General features: G+C 44.4%; 1 long non-coding RNA gene across 1 annotated transcript; it reads left to right on the plus strand.

Annotated features, from left to right (window-relative positions):
- Positions 1 to 652: 652 nt before the first annotated feature.
- LOC124097040 (uncharacterized) lies at positions 653 to 21,167 on the plus strand. Its single transcript, XR_009227381.1, has 8 exons — positions 653 to 929; positions 2,414 to 2,497; positions 3,934 to 4,217; positions 7,148 to 7,265; positions 14,789 to 14,964; positions 15,555 to 15,746; positions 18,089 to 18,318; positions 20,473 to 21,167. It is a non-coding gene; the product is annotated as an uncharacterized LOC124097040 (long non-coding RNA).
- Positions 21,168 to 21,382: the final 215 nt, after the last annotated feature.

The following is a 21,382-nucleotide window of genomic DNA, read 5'->3' on the forward strand; positions in this document are numbered from 1 at the left end:
TCTACAGTGGATTATATACAAGAAGAAAATCCAAAGATGTTTTACAGGGAAAAGGACTGTTGAATGGAGCAGATGGACTAAGTAAGAAATGTGAAAGAAAATGCCATTTGTCAGAGAGTGGGAATTTTACAGTTGGGTTTTCCAAAGGAGATACTCCAGAGTTTGGGGCATAAGATGTTTATTAGGGATCAACACTTGGGAAGGGAAGTGAGTGAAACCAATCCTGGGCAGCTGGAGAAGCTGAACAGGGGGTGAGATCTGACATAGCCTCCGCCAACCCAGTGGGTGATCTGGAGTGAATTTTTGCCCATCAGAGTTGTTCTTTGTCAGGTTGAAATGACTGGGCCTTTATACCTTACCTTGCTAAATCACAGACTGTGAGCTACCCAGCAGGGCACCACCGTCAGTGAGCTGGGGCTCAGAAGTAGCTGACAGCTGGATGTTAGTCCTCTCAGCTGGGAAAGCACTTTTTTTTTGGGGGGGGGAATGGGGCTCTGTGTGGTGCCTCTCTGTGTCCACCACGAGGGGGAAGACTTTCCTGTTGCTATGGGTCCTGCAAGTGAGTTCCATGAAATGCCCTTCCGTGGTGACGTGCGCCACCCTCCATTAAGGTGAATGGATTTCCATGTCTAGTAACCCAATATGCCAGCCCAGGGCTCTGGATCTCTGTTTCTCTACCTGTAAAGCAAGGGGGTTGGATGTGCTTTCCTGCTTTGAAATCTGGCGATTCTTATCGTCTTTTACAGAGCCCACTCTGCGGAAAGCGGAGCACGGCTCACTTGTTGCTGCGAGCTTCTTATCAGATACAGACCCAGACAGACACCGTCTGGCCTAACTGCTCACGTGATGATTATTCACCCTGTCCAGAAGAAAGTGCCAGGTGATATCTGAGCTGTGGCAGCAGCCAGCTGCCTCCAAACACATTCCAGGTACAAAAATAGTTTACGAGGAGCACTGAGCTCCAATAATTCTTACTGCAGACTCTAGGAACCCCAAGACTGCCTGAAAACTGTTGGGAAATGCAGTTCCTCCCTCAGCGCTTCCCATTTCTCACTTCTTTGCAAGGCAGAGCAGTGCTAAAGGAAGCAGATTGCTGCAGAGACCTAGGATGTGAGGATGAGGCAATTCTAGTAAGCAGACTCCTGGGCATCACCCAGTATTAGGACTGCACAAATCGGTTTGCCCAGGTTTTATGGTAATAATCTAACCCCAGTCTCTCTAGTATGCTTCCCCATGTTCAAAGTGCATCTCAAACTTACCTCAGGTCTATTTTGAACAGTCAAAAAGTAATGCATTAGATGTCATCCAGCAGAGCGCCAACCACATTCTCAAACAAGTGTAATTTAGTGTCAAAAAGGAATATAACCTTCCAATTATTAAGGCCCTGCCCCGTTTCAAACATGTGACAAGGGCTAGGGAAACAAATACCAAAATATCTTTAACCTCAAGGGATTTCAATCTAGTAGGAAAGACAAATTATTGCTGTAATTCAAACTCTGTCACATCTCAGTGACTTTGGCAAGCCATCCCTTGCCCAAGCATCATATACCTCTCTCCTAGTGTTGTGGTGGTGACTAAATGGACGACATGTGACCAGATGCCTGGCTGAGGCTCACTGAGCATCTCTCACTGTCCCACGAGGGCAGATGTTCTGCATTTGCCAGCAGTTTCCATGGTCTGCTCAGCAGAGGGGACTCCATGACACCCTGAAACCTCAGGGAACTTTGCCCTGCTCCCTTGGCCATTTGACCGTGCTTCTTTCTTACTTTGTGGGACATGTTAACGCAGAAGTATGAAATTATGGTGGGTTGGAAACAAGGAAACCCCAGGTTCAAGGCCTTGGTTTCCTGCTTTGAGGCTCAGAGAAATTAAAGTGCCAGGCAACTTTAGTTTCCTGATTTATTCACTGTGGGAACAAGGAAGGAGATTTGGATCTGAGTAGTTTATAGTCCTGGCTCTTCTACTATGTGAAATCTGATGGATGAACCTCACTTTGAGGCCTCGGTGTCCTTATTTGGGCAGTGATCCTGGTTATTCTACTTCCTTCGCAGGAGCACTATGGCATTCGGTGAGATAGTGTTTATAAAGTATTTAATACAGTGCACGGCGCAGAGTAAGTGAATAATGGAGAGATAGTCCTCATTATTAGTGAATGATTTATAATTCAAAATAAATGTATGAGGTACATAATAAAAATAGAGCTATCAAATGAAGAAATTAGGGCTCAGAGAGTTAACCAGTTTATTGTGATGCTTTATGTATGTGATCTCAGTGCCTGACACATAGGACCTGGGGCTTGTGTTTGTCCTACCTGGATCCCAACAAATGGGACTTATAGCCCATATAACATGATCGAAGGACAATTTATTTTCTCACAGTTTTATTCTGTCTTTTTTTTTTTTCCTTTTCTCAGGAGCTTGAATCCTCTCCCTGGGGGTGAATTTTTTTTTTTCTTCCAACTGGGAAACTTCAGGCCGGATGTCCACCAGGCAAAATGGTACAGTAAGTGAGATGTGAGCTTGTGTCTTGAGGCTCTTGAGTCAGGTCTGGGGATCCCACGGGTCCACTTGGTGTCATCACACCAGACCACTTGTGGCTTTGTGGTCGCTTTTGGTGATTTGTGTTGAAGGGAATGAGTGAGTCCCTTGTGCTGACACACACACATGTGAAAAGTCCTCATGACACACATCCTCTCTTACTCTGGACACCTGGAGGGCTTCAGGAAGAGGGGGACTCCAGTTGAGTGCATATCTCTGCTCCCAAACCGACTGTCAGGATGCGGTGACTCACTGCTCCAAACAGTGAGAGAGAAGGCCACGGTCAGTTTGGCTACCATGCATGCTCTTGGAAATTACAGAGCCTGAAGACAAGTCACACTTCTGAGCTTCTAAAAGGACTAGGAAACACTCTATATTTAGATTTCACTTTCTTCTGGGATCAGTCATCTTGGAGAGATGTTATTTCATTATAAAAATCTGAATTGAAGTGAACAGATCATCACGCTGTGAATTCACAGGCCCCTGCTACACAGAGAACCAAAGGCCTCAGATTCTGTTGCAGCCATTTCTCAGCCGAGGCTCTGAGGGCTCAATCCCACTCTGCCCCAGTGACTGAAAAGGTGCTGATCATTTTCTAGCACTTCATGTGTCCTCCACAGTCTTTCCCTTTCTCTCAGCTAAACCACATCTACACCTTAGCAAAGGAGACATTCTTGTTCCCATATCTCAGTGAGTTAAACAAACAAAAAAAAGGCTCTCAAGATCTCATAGTGCCAGAGCCAGGAACTGAACCACCTTGGTCTGATTCTAGAGCCTCTGCTCTTTTCACTACACCACAGGGGACAAGTCCCAGTCCTTTCTCTGCCTGCTTGCTGTACTCCTAAGTGCCAGATGTGGACAGGCTCTCCACTAACTTTGAATTCCAGTAACACAGCCCACACAAAACTTTGAAATGAAAGTGTGGTGCTGGATGTGACCCTGGGAAGGAGTCAGGCTGTTCATTCATAAAATGAGGAGGTTGGCCAGATAGTCTCTTGCTTTGATTCGGACTTGAATGCATTAGATGACATCTAGTAGAGCGATAGTTCCCAGTCCAGGCTACATATTCAAATCCCCTGAGGGAGATTTTCAAAAATGCTGATGCCCAGGCATCTTTCCAATATTGGTCTAACTGGTCTGCAGAAGGGCCCAGACAATGCCTTAAAAAGCTTAGCAATGTGTGTAATGGGCAGACTGAGAAGCACTGGTTTAGAGTTCCCCAGTATCTGTTCATGTATTTTGTTGGTAAAATCATTGATGTTTTGCATCAGCCAGAAATTTAAGGTCAGCTTTGTTCTCTTAACATTACCACTGTCATATCTACCTAACAAGTATTTCTAACTCCAATATTTGCTGCATTCTGCCTTGTTCTTTCTCTCTCTCCTGTTCTCTCCAGCCCAAGACCACCATCTTTCTCCTGCAGAACTGCAGTAACCACTGTGGTGGGCACTGGAGGTGGCCCCTTGACTATCCATGTCCTGCTCCTTGTTCCTAACTCGAAATTGACTTTGAAAGCATTCAGCTCTGTCCTTTATGACTCAGAGGAAGCTACTATCACCTCTGGTGTAGGGGTGGCCTAATAGAGGAAGTCTGGCCTGGTATACCCCTGGGATTAGGCCTGTGGCCTAAGTGGCTTAATGATATTGAAGGGAGGAACAGTCTCCTTCTTTCCTGCTGGAGGTAAGTAAGAAGGACACAGCCCCTGATTGACTCTGTTGGCCCTTGTGAGACTCTGAAGAGAAATGGCCTTAGGATGATATGGACTGAGGTCAACTGCACGTAGTATAGAGTCTGGCACACATTAGGCATGCAGAGTGTGATGAGAGAAAGGAAGGGATACCATTGGTATCAAATCAATCTGGCTCTCAGTGTACTCTAGAACAGGGGTTGGCCAGCTTTTCCTGCAAGGGAACCATTTGTATATGTTTTAGGCTTTGTTTAGGGTTGCTGCAACTACTCACTCAGCTCTGCGATTGTAGAACAGAAGTAGCCACAGAGAAGGGGCAAATCAATCAGAAGGGTTGTGTTCTAATAAAACTTTATTTACAAAAATAAGCAGTGGGCCTGGTTTGGCCTCTGGCCTATATTTTGCTGATGTTTGGCATAAGAGAGAAAAAGAGATTGGACAAGATTAGAAATGACAATCCTTTTGGCCTGCCTGAAGACTCTCCGGCTTTCATGACAGATGTCACCTATCAGTCATAGTCCCTTACATGCTGAGCAGCATTTAATCCCCTACTCCTCAACCTAGCACAATCAACCAATCCATCAATGAATCAGAGTTGGCATGCGGAAGGCAACCTCTTTGCCATCCCTGCCTAGATCACACTCTTAGTTTCTTACAAAAGCCATAACTGGGAATCCAAGACCTGGGTTTTAGAATTTAGTTTCCCACTTGTGCACTGGGTGGCATTATCTTGGCACTTTCTCTGTGTTTCGGATAGCTCTAATATGGGAATTTTGCTGTCAGAGATGTGAAAGATTACCTAGGTAAAGATCCATTAATGGCTCGCCTGGTTTTACCCTCCTTGTGTTTTCTATGTGGTCAATTAAGCAAGGAATAATAATTTAAGCCAGTTGTGATAATAGAGTTTGAACCTGGGCTCATATTTTTTCCTTTCCACCTTGCTGAGTTATTGAGAGTAGATCCTGGCTTCAGCCCCCTTTTCCTCCCCTCGTGCCACTCGCCAAGCTTTCCAAATATACCCCTTTCACCTTCCATGTCACTGCTATTTTCCTTTTGAGACTCCTGACATGTTTAATTCCTCGGCTAAGCCCTCTCCCCGTCGTCCACATGTCGCCACCCTTGGCATTCAATTTATTTTCTACACACACATAAAATCAAGACTGGACATTTTTCTCTCCTGTGAACTCTTGAGGAATTGCCTTTGGAGCCACTCTCCATCACGGTGGCAATAATACTCCAAGACTGAATTCCTTTTTATTTGTTTAGCACTTCCCATTCTAGATCAGATTTCATCGAGGGCAGCCTGTGTCAGCAGAAAACCATACCCCTTCATTGGGAATGTGTCTATCCTATCAGTCAATCAAGGAAGAAGAAAAAGAAACAGCAGCGAAGAACCTACTGTGTGCCAGCCATGATGCTAGTGTTTTTGCTCACACTGTCTTCAAAGCAGTCCTGGGAGGGGGGCTAATTAGTCCCCATTGTGCTGATGGAAAAGTGATTAAATGATAGGAGACGAAAGGTTGGAATGGTTTTTCTGGGTCCTGGTTGTTTCAGTCACGGCTCTGCAGAGACACTGAACCAATAGTATATATGTGTGTATCTGTGCATGCACATAAATTTTCTTATCTATCATATATATATGTTATATATAAAATCTATCTGTCTATCGAGAGGCTTATTTAAAGGAATTGGCTCTTGATATCATGGGGGCTGGCAAGTCCAAATCTGTAGACAGGCTGGAAGGCTGGAAATTCAGGTAAGAATTATATGTTAAATGCAGGTTCAAATTTGTAGGGCAAGTCAACAAGGTAGAAACTCAGGCAGACTTTCCATGTCAAAGTATCAAGACGGAAGTCCTTTTCTGGAAAACATCAAGTTTTGCACTTTAGGTCTTTAATCAAGTAGACAAAGTCCATTCACATTCTGGAAGGCAATCTGCTTTACTTAAAGTCAACTGATAAGACATTTTAAAAATGCTAATTGCATTACAAAAATACTTTACAGTAACATCCAGACTAGTGTTTGACCAAACAACTGGGCACCACAATCTCACCACATTGGCATATAAAATTAACCATCATAAAACCCTTTATTTTCTATTTCTTGTAGTTCCCTGGACTACATCAAGCTCTAAAAGATGACTTTCTTAAGTTTTCTTAGAATGAGTTGATTTGGAATTCACATGAAAGCTAGCATAGTTTCTGGGACTTGGGAGATCCCATATGGCCGACACCATCCTTCCTCAGAGGATGATTGGTTAGGATTTGTGTTTAGCATCTTTCTTAAAGGACTTTATTGAATCCCTAATGCTCTTAGGAGAAGGTCTGAGCATCCCATGCATAGAGTCCCCTGCCAGGGATTCCTTCTCTGCACACTCAGTGCCAGGTTCAATGGCCAATGCTGTTTGGTGCCTCTCATTCTTTGTTTCTTCTGATGGGAACACTCTCTTCCCTCCTCTGCTACTACTGTTCTCATGTGAGTAAATTTGAGATGATTCCTTAGGTCTCAGCTCTGTATCCATTTTCTCTGGAACCGTCCCAAGTCTGACATGCCTGTGTTGACCACAGGGCCCACAGCACTGCTCGCCTCTTCACCTGTGAGTTTCAAGTGGGCAGAGTTGATGTCTCATTTCCTTAGGCCTCCAGTACCCAGGGCAATAGATGGTACATGGTGAACATTGAATAAATACTTGTTCAATATCAAGTGCAGATGAGAATGCAACCTTTGATATCTTTGTCATCCTTCTAGTGCATATGAGGGTTTTTTTTTTTCCTTCCAAGTAAATTACTATTTGAACATGAGTTCCTCCAAACACCCGTCATTATATCATAAATGTTCTTTCTGAGGAACAATGAAAAGAGTCAAGAGGTGACTCTCTTCTCAGTGGAATTCATGTCAAGCACACAATGTGTTCTCTCCTTAGGAGCAGGATGTAGTGAGCTGGCCTGGGCCCAGGTCATGAAGGATGAGTTTAATGTGGAATCATTGCCCCATGGACTCGCCCTCAGGCTGCTCCAGGAAGAGCGACATGAAGATGACAGGTACATACATTCAAAATTACTTCAAGGTGGTCTCAGTCCCATTTACTATCCCCAGGAGCCTGCCCTGGAGTTGACGCGGACACATTAGCCGTGAGCACGGAGACATTGATGTATATGTGTTTAGTCTGAGCAGGTCTAGCAGGGCTGCGTCACTGTGGAGTGCAGCCACCTCGAAAAGAGAAGAAAGATGGGGGCGCAGACCGTGTGGCAGGCCAGCTCTTCCTTCCTCAGTCAGGGCGGCAGCTCTGGTTGTCCTGTGATGAGATTTCTATTTTGCTCTTCTCTATAAACACGTCTATTGAGTTCAACATTTCCAGAGTAGTTATTTTTAGTTATTTAAAAATATGGATCGAGGTACTGAACTTTCTGCATCAGAAATGCAACCATGAGCAGGGAGCTATAGCCCTGCCTTCAAGGAACTTACAATCTAGTGGGGGAGATGCTTGGAGAAGGGAACATAGAAATGGAAGGCACCCCGCCCCCACCCCTAAGCACAGAGTGCCAGGCAGTGCCTGGTGTGAGATCAGGTCGTTCATATTTACCACCTTACTTCATCTTCACAGCCATCTTCTAGAAGTAGGTATTATTACGACTACGTGGGTAAGGAAATAACCTCCAAATTCTTAATGAGCTTTGCTTTACAGCTTAAAATCAAGGACACAGAATAGATTTAAACCAAAGCCAACAGGCTCTAAACCAATTCCTCATTGTTCTACCCAGCTTCTCTCTAGGATCAGCAGCTTCATGATGAGTCTGATTGCCTGTTCATTTATCTAAGGGTTATATTGGCAGTGCATATAAGACACAGAGGAGGGGGACACTGGGCTGGGCTTCAAGGCATACAAAGGAATCCACCAGTGGAAGATTGGGGAGGGTATTCCAGACATGCTCATAGTGCTGTGCTGGAATGTAAGAGCGCTGGGGTCAGGAGGTGGAGGGAGAAGTGGGAAAAGAGGCTACCAAGGGATGGCCAGGAAACACACTGTGGAGAGGAGTTGTGTTGTTTCTTCGGAAATAGAAACCATTAGTTATGTTTAAGCAATATGTCAATATAACCAGAGTTAAAAAACCAACCCTGGAGGCAGTACAGAGGATTGACCAGTAGGGGACAACAGAGAGTGAAAAGCTAGGAGATCATTAGGACACCATTGTTATTGGTCTTGTAAATTAGGATTCTGTGTTGTGGACACATTGTATCAGTGACTCTGACATGTTTCCATTGGGAAGCAGCTGATCAAGAGTTACTTAAAAGTTTTTAGGTAAATTTTTTTTTCTCATGTTTGTCTTATAATTACAATCTCTTAGGGCAACATCAGATTTTTTTTTTCTCCTGATGTATGAGGAAATATAACAAGTCACTATATTTATATTATAATAATGATGATGCTGTAGGGTTCACTGGATTCATAGTCAAGACTTCCTTTCTGTACTAGAGGAATTATTCTTCCAGCTGCTGGGAGGGCTGCCAGCAGATAGCCCTCAACTCCTAATCCCCTTTTAGGATTATATCATTTGAAGAGAGCGGCATCTCCTAAGACCAAAATTCCTTTCTAAGGCAACCCAATTCAGTAATAGAAGTTCATGGAGTTATAAATGCCTGGCTCCCTTGTTCCAATTTGGGACAAGTGTTAAAGGTCCTTCTGCTTCTAGGCTCCTTTGTTATTGAATGAGGCCTCTGGTACGGCTGCACTGCAACCTGCTCCTTTGTCTACCTGACTCTACTTCCCGTACTTCCCTTTCCATTGTGGGGTTCTGAGAGTACTCACTAAGCACTACGTGCTCATTTCTAGCTCAGCTTGTTTTTAGGGGACCTATCCTACCGAAAATGATGGTTGCAGATAACATTCATGCCTGGCAGCCTGTGAGGGGGTGTGCACATGTGGTCTCATTCCCCCGCTCACATGACCCAGTACTATAGCCAAGTAACCTGTTATAGTGTCACCATCCTGTTGCATGGGCATTGCAGAATCTTCTTACCTACTATTTTAGGTGACCTTAAATTCTTCCTGGAAGTGCAGGGCAGGGATCCTAACTCCTTTACACATATCAGAAACTGAGGCCCACAAAGAAATATTTCCCCAAGACCATAAATCCTGTAATGTTGCAGAATTGTCTAACTTTCTGGCCAATTCCACTATCTAAAGAATTCTCATCTCTTCTCATGCTACTTAATACACTCATATCCCAGGCAACCTGGGGCCAGGATTCCTGTACCCTGGTCCAACAGCTGGGTATTTACCAGTTATTGTGAATTTTAAAACCCCACTCAAAATACATGCTGTAAGATGAAATGGAAAAGACAAGACTGACTCTTATAAAGCACTAGTGCCTAAGAGGACTCTGGGGAGGAAAGAAGATAGGGAATAGGACTTGAGAAGAAAAGAAGAGACAAGGAGAGGAGAGAGAGAGAGAAAGAGTGGAGGAGGAGGAGGAGGAGGAGGAGGAGGAGGAGGAGGAGGAGGAGGAGGAGGAGGAGGAGGCCAGGGAGGAAAAGAGAGAGGAGAGGATAAGAAAGAAGAGAGAATAGAGGGGAGGGGAAGGGGAGGGAGAGGACGAGGCTATTCCACTGCTCTAGGAAATAAACAATAGCAACTTTTCTGTCCATGAGGCAGCTGGTTCTCTGTGGCTTTGAACTCCTCGGGACAGTATGCTTTATCATCTGGAATAATAAATGCAGACCCGGTGGCCGGAGGAGGAGTGGGCTGGCCACGGGCTCCATGACATGCCAACAGCGGGCAGCCTGCTGTTGGTGTCAGCACCAAGGAGCCCGGGAGGGTGTCAGGGAAGCATCAAGGCCAGGAGAACCTCAGCTGGTGCTCAGTGAGCTGTTCAAAGAAAACAAGGTCTCCGGGGCCAGAGGGACCCTCCTGTTGCTGGTGACTCTGACGCGATGTGGGTCCTAGAAGAAGCGTGGTATTTTTAGCTCTCTAGTTGCTTTGAAAGAAAGAAGCAGAGCCACAGTGTGCAATTTATTATTTTGGGGGACATAATAGCTAACAGCTCTAAAAACACTCTGGATATGCTCCACAGCTCATCAAGGAGCACATCACTGAAGAATGAGGATAGGATAAACACCATCTGTGTCAGAGTGCTGCTGGTGTGCAAGGGCTTGGGCACCCAGAGCTGCGCTGGCCTCTCCTGGGACCCATTAGATCCTTAGTGGGTTGACCTCCTCCTGGTCCTTGAACAACATTTTGGTTCAATGGGACTTAGTGGAAGTGCTCATTGCCTAGGGCACTGAAAGGTCGTGGAAATTCCGTGGGGTAGGGAGTCAGCCCAGGGACTTGACCTGTCCACTTGCTTGCTATGGCTTGGGAGGTGCCACATGGCTACCAAGAGCCTAGATAGATGGAGATCCAAAGTCTCTCTATTCAGAGGGCCAGTGTGGGCACCTCTGCTCCTCTGCAGGCAGCAGAGGTTCCAGACACATTACCACCCGGAGCCTGCCTGCCTTCCCCAACATGCACAACTGTGCACGCTGTGTCTGCTGCATATGCTCTTTGAAAACTCCTGTCAAGGCTTGACCCTGCTTGGAAGGAAGAGCTCCAGAAGTCTCTCAGAGCAGATCCTTTCCTTTTGCACACAGACCCCTATAGCCCTCCCACTGCCTGCAATGCTCTACCTGGGGAGACAGGTGAATATAGACCTCTGAAGAGCAGGTTGTGGCCATGACACCCTGTAACTATCCCAGTTGTTAGAACTTGGTGCTTCCCAGGAGATGATCTGCTTATGAATGCATCTTTAAAGATCCCATCTCTTTCTACTTTACAGGGCTATTGAGGATGTTCAAAGAGTGCAAAGGCACCTACTAAAAGGCCTAGTCTATGAACATTAGAAGGATTGGTCACAAGGTGAGCTAATTGTGAAGCAGAAAATAAAGGTGCAGGGAGCCAAAGCAGAAATTCTTCCTCCTTCTGCTTCCTCTCTCTCTCTCTTCCAACCTGAGTATCTACATAAACATTGGACACTGCCCAAGCCCTAGAGAAATACCAAGGAATGAGACAGAAAAGATCTTCCTGCCCCCAGGAAACATATGTTCTGTTGAAAAAACCAAAGCAAACACATAAACATGGTTTTATTGATGAATGAATGAATAACAGGGAGGGTGGTGAAATAACAAGAGGTCCTCAGAAACCAGCCAGCGCTGCCTCCAGCTAGTGGCTGCCTTGAGCTGGAGATGTGGCCCTAGAGCCACTTGCACCTTTGTTCCCCCTCTGCCAGGTGGGACAATGGTTGTGAGGACCACATCAAGTCAAGAGCCTGGTTTGTGGCTTCCTAAGACCTGGTCCCTGGGGGAAAGAGCTTGTGAAGCTCCCACCTCTTCTCCCAGGGACACCACTTACCTTTGAAACTCTCTGCATGGGTTCCAGGGCTTTGCCCAGGCCCTGTATCATGGTTGACTGAGGTCAGCTGGGATGGAGCTCTGGGTCTTACCTAGTTTCAGACTCTTGGCTAGAACTGTGTCTGTTTCCCATCTGTACAAAGAGGGAGTTGGACTAGAAAATCTCCATTTCCATATCTTCTAGCATTGACATTCTCTGATTTTGGCTTGTGGATAAATCTTCTATGAGAATGCTTTCCCTCCCCAGCTAATAAGCTCCAATTAATTTTACGTGATCTCTATGAACTGAAGGCTCTGAGACAAAATATTATGGCCTTGAATATTTTATCTCCCTGCAGAGCAGTTGGTGTACTCGGTGTCCTCAAGGCTGTGGGCACATACACTTGCTGCCATAAGAATGTGATGGAGATCAGCTAGAGAGAGCAGGATTGGTTCAGTTGCGTCCAGAGGTCAGAGCAGGCTGTGTTCTTTTTGGCAGCAACAGGACTAATGGGCAATCATGTCCATGTGTACTTGTGTGTGCACATGTTTACTCCAGAATCTGCATGCAAGATTACAGTCTTCCATAGACTCAGGGTTGGATATTTATGTTTTGCTTGTTTTCTTTCTTAATATGTTTACTAACTATGCATGTGCATCCAAAATTGCATAAGTTATTATGAACCTTCACACATTTCTTGAAAAATTGAGTATCACTCTTCCAGTCTTACAGATTGAAAAATTAATGATCAGAGAGCATCCGTACTCTTAAAGTTGCACAGCTAGGAAATGACTGAGGGTTAACTCTAACTCAGATAGGTCTAATGTCAAGGTCCATACACTTTCAATTAGCAACCTCCTCATGCAAATTGGACTCCTGAGAGTGAGGTAATAAACTTATGATCTTAGAGCAGGCTCAATCTATAAGATTCATCTGTCAAGTTCACAGCAGATCTCTTCAGCAAATTTCTAGGATATGATTTTCAAATTTGGGGTTGATCTTTGCATTTAGGTTCTCTTATTTGACATTGAATAATTTTGCATTTTTAGGAAATAGGTTGTCTAGAACCACCATATACTGAGAAGCAAAAACACTCTTAGGGGATGGGAGTAGAGTTTGGTGCTTGGATCCTCAGAGTTATCCCTCCCATCTCCTAGGATATCCCACATGCAAATCCATAACAGAATAGAAAATGAAATATCGATTGTTTTAATGGCTGAATAAACACAGAAAACCTCTCTGCAAAGCATGGTAAAGATTGCATTGGGGAAAGTAGCCTAGATTGAAGCATGTTTCATCTCACCTCTTGGATTTAGATTTGACTCTACAACCTCAGGTTTGCAAAGTGAGATATTTGGGTTGGTGAAGCAGACCCCAAGTTTACTTACTCAACCACATGAATGAGGGTGGTTTGCCTGATCCTTTTATGCCACACAAGTGATATGGAAAAATAGTTTGTGGGTGTTTCCTCAGCAGATGATTACTGCAGACAGACAGGAAGTGGGCAACAGGAAATGATGGGCAGGCACACAGGAAGTGGGTAATAGTCCTCCATGTTTGAGTACAGAGAGAAACGGAGAGACTGTGTGTGTGTCTGTGTGTGTGGGGGGGATGGTGAGTAGTGCTCTTCCTCATGCTTCAGAAGCAGAATAGGATATATTCACAGTGATAGGTCACATTTCCATGTAGTATCATTGCCTACTAATAATCCAGGGTTCAGGACTGTCCTGGTCTATCCAACCAAATGGACAATTCTTTTTCTTCCTGGAGAAATCAGTAAAGGCAGAGACACTGAGTACAAAGATAATTGTAGACATTCCCTCCATCATGGACCAAGCCTGAAGTGTGAGGTGAGGGATGACAGAGATGTTTCTTCTCGACATCATTTTTTATTGAGCACCAACTCTGTGTCAGCTCTTGGGTTAGCAGAGGACAAAAAGAAGAGTTCTCAGTCTCCTGGGGAGCATCATCCATTCCATCAATATTTCAGAACCTTAGCTGGGTGCAGTGTCATATGACTGTAGTCACAGCTACTCAGGAAACTGAGGTAGGAAGATAGCAATTTTGAGGCCAGACTTGACCAAAAGAAAATTGAAAGCCTGCTTCACCAAGGCACCAGGGTGGTGAACAAAGCTAACTTGGCCCCTGTTTTCAGAATGCTGGTATTTTATTTGGGGATCCACAGAAACTCTAGCCAGTAAGTAGAAAAATAAGTAAAATCATGAGGAATTGTTGTAAGTGTTCTGAAGGAAGCAAGCAAGGGGCAGAGAAAAATAAAGATGACGAAAACCACTCCATGTATGATGGTTGAGGAAAGTCTCTCCAAGGGGTGACATGGAAACAAATAATATCCATATTACAAAATTTAAATTGCAGTATGATGTTTAAAATATTCTGGGTGTAGAAGGGAGGAAATGATGACTTCTTTGGCTGGGAAACTTATGACAGTTGAAGTGATTTTGCTCAAAGCCATGAAGTGGGTCACAGGCAAACCCAAACCTAGACTAGAATCTGGGGCCAGAAATGTTTCTTTTGCTTAATGCCTTTATCTGGATCCTTTTATTCGTGTGTCTTGGATCACTTCCTCTGGATTAGATTGCCTGGTGGGGGTGAGTTGTCTTCAAAGAGTTAGTCTTTATGTCTTGGAAGAAGAATCAAAGGTCATGGAAAAGAAAACATGTGTCACGCTAAAAGTCTCTTTTGAAAAGACAATGAAAAATTAGATTATACTTGAGTTTAAGCTTCAAGCACTTCTCGATCATCAGTGGGTTTATACCCTCCATAGACTCATAAGACAGGGAACAGATGGAAAACACTTTCTAGACTGTAATGTACACATGCGAGAAATGATCGGATACCTCTCTCTCTCTCTCTCTCTCTCTCTCTCTCTCTCTCTCACACACACACACACACACACACACACAGAGTGAAGATCTCCCCCCCCCCTTACCTTTAGATGATCACTGATCCCATCCCTATCCTCTGAGAATTAGAAACAAAAGTGGCTTGGTTCCGAAGTGGCGAGAGCTCCCACAAACACTCCCTTCTCATCTTCCTTTTATCTTTTCCAGGGACAATCAGCTGCCAGAAATGTGTCACTTCAAGCAGTCCTCCACATTTCATGGAACATCTTATTTGGATAAAACTTAAATTATTACCACACCACTCTGCGCACACTTTTTTCCCCTTCTTTTTTTCCAGGAACAGTCGTAACCAAGCTTGACAAACTACTGATTTCTACCAAAGAAACTTCAATGCCTTCCAGACATCAGAGCCGACAGATGAGAAGAGCTAAGAACATGGAGGAGGCTCCTGTAGACACCAATGTCTCTTGCCATTTCATACCATAGCTCCCCTCCTCCAAGCAGCCTTCCCAGGTTGGTGAGCAGCCGATGAGGTTACTCACTAATCGCCATCTGAACAGAGGAAGTGTGGGGCTCTGTTTGCTTTTTGTTGCTTTCGTCCCCTCCATTGATGATCAGGCTCTGCTCTGGACATTGGAATTATAATGATGAGTCCTATGACCCAAACAACTTTAAAGGCACCATAGACATAAACAATTAAACAAAGAGGAGAGGATTATGATTTAGATTTTAGGTGTCTCCCAAAAGCTCGCATATAAGATAATGCAAGAAGGCTTAGAGGTGAAATGATTGGGTTAAGAGAACTTAACTTAAGCAGTCCACTAATCTCCTGATAAGGATTAACTGGGTGGTAACTGCAGACAAGCAGGTTGTGGTTGGAGGAGGTGGGTCATGGGGGGCCTGCCTTTGTGGTCTACATTTTGTGAGGTGAGCTTAGTCTCCCTCTGCTTCCTGGTATGATATCCTGAGCTGGTCCCCCCTGCCACACTCCACCAGGATGTACCTCAAATCCCAAAGAATGGAGCCAGCTGTATCTATGGACTGAGCCCTCTAAGATTATGAGGTGCCAAATTAACATTTCATCGTCTAATTGCTCTTGTCAGGTCTTTTGATCATGGCAGCAAAAAAGCTGACTAAAACAGAGCACTGTATGGAAAAAAGTGATGTGAATTGAAAGTGTAGAAGCCTTCTCAGAGAAGAAGTATGGCAAGAGAACTTCCCACTGGAGGGATGAAGGAAGATCTCTTGATTTTTGATCTTGGAGGAGGTGGTATTGAGGTGGTCCTTTAAGGATGGTAAGTATCTCTACCCAGATAGAGCTAGGGTAATAGATGGATCTGGGAAGGGGAACATTAACATCATCCAAAAAGTGGGACATAATACATTCTTGGTGGAAGGAGGGCAGGAACCAAAGAATAAAGAAGAATCTTTGGAGGATAAAAATAACCCAGATGCCTGGCACATACAATGGTTGACAAAGAAAGCAGGTAATCATCACTAAGGGAGAGAGCAGTTGGACTTGGGGAGAGCTTGAATTCAAAATTAGGCCCAGGTCAGCACATTCAGTGTGTAATCTTGAACATTTCTTTTAACATCTCTGAGTTTAGTGTTCCTCATTAACTATGATGATAACAATGCTTGTCATTCAGAGTAATGATTTTATGCACTGATTCGTAAGGGTGCTTGGAAGTGTGCTTAGCTCAAAATAGCCTGGACACTTGAAAGCCTTGTTTGGCTCTTTCAGCAAAGTGCTGGAGGCTGTTAAAGATGGAAACCCAAATGGGACTGATCTTAGCTGGCCTGGGTATCGCCACTGGGCAGCATGCCCAATGTTTTCAACTATGCGTTCTTAGGAGGGTATATTCATCTCTTTGAATTTAACATTTCCTTGTATAGATTTGAGGATTGTTGATCAGGGACAAATTTTCTCCTCTATACTTCCCTATTTTCACCTTGATGCATAAAGGAAAGAATTTGTATTCTACCCCTCTCTGTTCTGAAAGGAACACCTACAGACTCTGTTTCCAATCCCTTGTAGTCTTCCTTCTAAGAGAAATGGAGCATTTAATGGGATGGGTTCTAGTGAAAGTCCAGCTCTAACCCCTTACTTGTGAGTGGGGTCGCCGTCCAAGTTCCTATCTTCTGTTCCGTATTCCAGCGTATTCAACTGAGTAGCTCTGAGTCAGACTGATATATCCTGAGGATGGAAACCAAAGCCGTGTTCTCCAAAAAAGTTAACCTACAGTATATAATTTGGAGTTATAGGGTGCAATAGATTACCAAATCAGCCACAAATTTGTATACCTTTTCCCATTGAGAGGTGGAATTGACTTCTCTACCTCTGTAATCTGGAGAGGTCTTGTGATTTGTATTGGCCAGAGAAGAGAAGAGAAGTGAATGAATGAGTCCTGAGCTTGGACCTCAAGAGATTTTTACCTCTTCCTCTTTGTTTCTTGAAACTCTGTGACCTCTGTGAATAGCATGAGCTAAGGGGGTTTACATGGAGAGAGCTTAGACAAGTCCATTACAGACTAGCTAGGCCCAAGTTGACCCATGAGTTGATACTCAACCAACATCAGCTGAGCCCTGCCCAGATCTTCAGAATGCCCATCTTACTTATGGATTTCCGAGTGATAGTGAATGGCTATTGTTTTAAGTCCCTAAGTTTTGGGGTGATATTAAGTAATAAAAGCTACCTGATACACATGGGGAGGGCACAAATTTTAAAAAAGTTGTGCTTGCTTTCCACTTGACTCATCTTTGTGTAATGAGCCATTCCTACTCCCAACAGAAGAAAGCAGGTGTCCAGTATTCTAAGCCACTACAGGATTGACAGCTTCCTTATAAGGTTGCCATTTGTCTAGAAAAGGCTACCAGAAACGGCCACCTAAATTATGAGTAGCAACTATTCTGGGAAGCCCATCCTGGCCAATGTAATTTGTTCTCTCTAAGGTTAATGGCACCGCTGGATTCATGCATGGCAGGTGGTCCTTAGGGATTAAGCAAGCTAAAGTATGTAAAGTCTCGGGCACAAAATAGATACAAAATAAATGTTCACGTTTATAATAACTTCTTGGTATGGAAATATTTTACTCCACTGAATTTGATGATTATCGATACTTAATTATCAAATCAGTGTCCATTTACCCATTAGAGACGTGTCTAGGGAGTGGTGAGAGTGGAGGTGGTGCACCAGATGATCTTTAAGGTTCTTTCCAGCATGGCTACTCTATGATTCATGGGCTAACACAACTCTTCTCATAAAAAAGGAGCCGAAACACATGGCCTGAGTGAGCCCCTCTGGTGAAGTCGGGGACATGGCCCCAGAAGCTCAGCATGGCAGGCCATTTGTCAGGCGGCTGTGTCAGCAGCCTGAGAAGCAGTCCATAAAGCTGCCAAAACTGCCCTTTGCTCTGCCCCCATCAAAGAGGAGGCAAAAGTGAGGCCCCTGTGCCAGGACACCCTGCTTGGCAGGAAAGAGAATGTGCTGTGTTCTGAGCAGGAACCTAAATAGTTAACACACACCATTGAAGTCACAAATAAATCCTTTGGTTTGAGATCAAAAGCAAGCAGTAGAGAAAACTGAAAAATTGATGAGATGCCTTTTTCCTTGTCCCCTCCCCTGCATTCCACCCAGCTCTGAAACATCCAGACTGAAAACTCCCGGGGACAGTTCTCGAGTACTTTACTTACCACAACGGGGGCTTTGAGACGGATGCTGACACTGGAAAAGCTGAGTTCCAGTCCTGGGCTCTCTGCTCACCAGCCACCTGAGCCTGGACACAGATGCCCGGGCCCCTCCGGAGAAACTGATTGAAGCAGTCTGTCCAAGAACCTGGCTGTTGGGATCCGTTGCCAGCTCCCCAGGTGATTCTCCACCTCAGCCAGGGCTGAGGATAAGATCTACTTTTTAGTGTTGCTATGAGAACCAATAAAGATAGAGAGATGGTAGACATGAAAGGGCAATAATTGCCCCTGGTCTCCGCTACTTTGACTGAAAGGATCTTATGCCTTAAACTGAGTGCACATAGGTCTCAAGGACCCCCTTGGGTCCATTTTTCATAAGTCATCTTCACTCTCAGGAATCTGTCTTGACTCAAATGATGGATGTGCCTATGTAGGAAGACATGAAAAATGGAGTGGGGTGCATTTATGGTGTCCTGAATTCAGGAATACATCCCATCAGTCACCCAGAAAGCTGATTATATTTGCTTCTACATTCCCTGTGTGAGTGAGTGGTAACCAAATGACACTTAGGAGTCACTAATATTGTATTATTAATGAGAGAATGAAGAGATAACTTCATTCCATTTGGCCAGCCACCATTGGGAGGTGTGGACAGGGATTGAAGTAGGTAGATGGGGTGCCCAGATACATTCCATTTCCGTTCTTACAATGATTTGTTTAGCCTTGCCTGCCTGCACTGGGTCGACAAGTTCTCCCACAGAGCTGACTCTGTTTGTCCCAGAGATCCAGAGCTTAGACCCTACCCTCCCTTCAAACCATTCACAGCACAAGGGAAGCAAATCCACAGTTAGATGCATGTTAAGGGTCCGATGAGCAGTGCATGTATTAGGGATTAAGTTGTTCAGAAAAGGGTGATGTTGGTGCAGCTAGGAAAATGTGGGGAAAGGTTCTTGGTAGAATTGTGTCCAGACCCTAATTTGTGTCCTTTTAGTTTCTTACCTGGACACATGTCTTAGCCCACTCTATTTCCATTCTCCATTTTCCAGTCTATTTTCCCAAAAATCCAGTCCTAGTAGTGTGACTCCCCTACCTAAACACTCTTCCTGTCCCCACCATCACCAACTGCAGAGTGAAAGCCAGCCTACTTGGTCAGGTGTTCCTACTCCCTTTGGCCCAAGCCACTTCCTTTCCAGCCTCATTTCCCTCTCCATTCCTCTTGTGCTTCAGCTCAGCCCACATGGAACCATTTGACATTATCCTGACCTGGGGTGTTCCTTCACCCCTGTCTGCCTTGAACAAGCCTGCAGTGCTTTTCTTTCTCCACACCCTCCATCCCCTCATTTTCTTGCCATACGAACTCTTTTCTGTCCACCCAATAGTCCTTTCAATGTCTGTGTATAATTTTTTTCAAATTACTTCTTCTACTGGGAATAATCTTTCTCCTATCTTTGGACTGTCTGCTGAGGTACCCTCCAATCCTTCAAAAACAAATTCAAAGATTGTCTCCTCTGTGAGGAGCTTTCTCTCTTGTACCCTCCATCCCCACAACAATGGCTTCCTCCTCTGGGGTCTATTAGCACTTTTGAGTGTCTCTACTTCAAGTCAGCACTAGTGGCAAGACAGACAGAAATAAGCAGTGAGTCTCTGCTCCCTTGGGAAGCCTAGGTACTACAAATTGATTTTTATTCCTCTATCTCAACCCCTCTTAAAGGAAAGGGAACATGTCAGCCAGTGGCTGGTAAACTAGAATGGATTTATCTTCATATTGATCTTGCCTTTCCCTGGATTTGTTGTCTAGTTCTTTCCTGGAATTGGATTTCGTTTGCAGGCTAAGTCAGTAGAACAAAATCTTCTGCAATTATTTGCCTGACTTTGCAATGTTTTGCCATTTATGAGCTAAAACGCTTGCAGACCAAGGAATCAAATACACATGAGGCCAACCTGCAGAAGTAGGGGAGAAGAGCCAAGGTGGCCCATGATCAAGTCCTTGGACTTGGAATTTAGGTCAGAATATTGGCTTTGAGTTTTATTATTCAGCCCCACTCCCAGGACACAAACAACTTTCTGACTTTCTTTATTTTCCACTTATTTTTATAACCGGCAAGGTCCAAATTTTGGAAAACTCCATTTATTATTTTTCTACTAACCTTGCAATGTCAAAATACAACAGACTACAAAGAACTCGAGGTCCTAGTTATCCAAGATCACATGAGTTCCTCTTCTCTAGACTTGTCTTCTTGATTGTAAAATGGGGAAATCATATACAGAGTCTCCAGCATCTCTTCTAGCTTAAATATTTTGATTCACGTCTGTGCTCTGTGTGTCATCCTCCAGCACAATTCAGCATGTCACCATTAGCACCAACTGTGGAGTTGGGTTCTCCTGTCCTATCATCCTAGCATCACCCAGAGCGGTTGACTTCCTGCAATGAACTTCAGCAGTTTAACTTGACATTTTGAGGTCCTCGGTAGCGTCTTCCCAGAGGACTTTTGGTAAGTACTGTGAATTAGTCACCTTTTTGTCACTACAATGAATACCTTCTGAGGCAGGCTACTTATGAAGAAAAGAGGCCTCTGTAGCTCACAGTTTGGGAGGTTCAAGGCATAGAGCTGGCACTGGCTCAAGTTCTTGGGTTCTTGGCTGAGTTGTATGATGGCAGAGGCCAATGGGAGAAAGTGGTCACATCTTGATACAGGAAGCAGAGAGAGAGGCACAGAGTCAGGCTTGGCTTTTATAGCAACTTGCTTTTGTGAGAATTCACTCCCGAAGACCAGTATTCCCTTCCAAGATCATTACTCCCAATGACCAAGAACCTCCCACTAGGACTCACCTCTAAAACACCCAGGGCACCTTTAAGTATTATTACTCTGAGGACCAACCCTCCAGCACATGAGCCTGTAAGAGGACTTCCCAATTCACCCATGACGTACTACTTCTCTGAATCCAAGGCCCAGTGGATTATTTTCTTTTCTTCAGAATGCCATATATGTTTATGGTATTTAAATTTTGGCACATGCTGTTCTCACTGCCTCTGATGTCCTTTCCAAGGTCAGCATTTGGCAAAAGTCATACATGCCATCTCTAGACATGGGGTAATAAGGAATCCTTGCTTGGTATTTCATAGATTCTGCTATAAGTCGCTTTTTGTTTAAATCAGCTTTTTTTCACTGTTATGACTGAAAGACCTGACCAGAACAAAGGTTTGGAAGGGTTTATTATGGGGCTCACGGTTTCAGATGTCTCA

The sequence above is a fragment of the Marmota monax genome, unplaced genomic scaffold, assembly GCF_021218885.2.
Source record: "Marmota monax isolate L192 unplaced genomic scaffold, Marmota_monax_Labrador192_F-V1.1 WCK01_AAM20220418_F8-fsc00023, whole genome shotgun sequence".
Lineage (NCBI taxonomy): Eukaryota > Metazoa > Chordata > Mammalia > Rodentia > Sciuridae > Marmota > Marmota monax.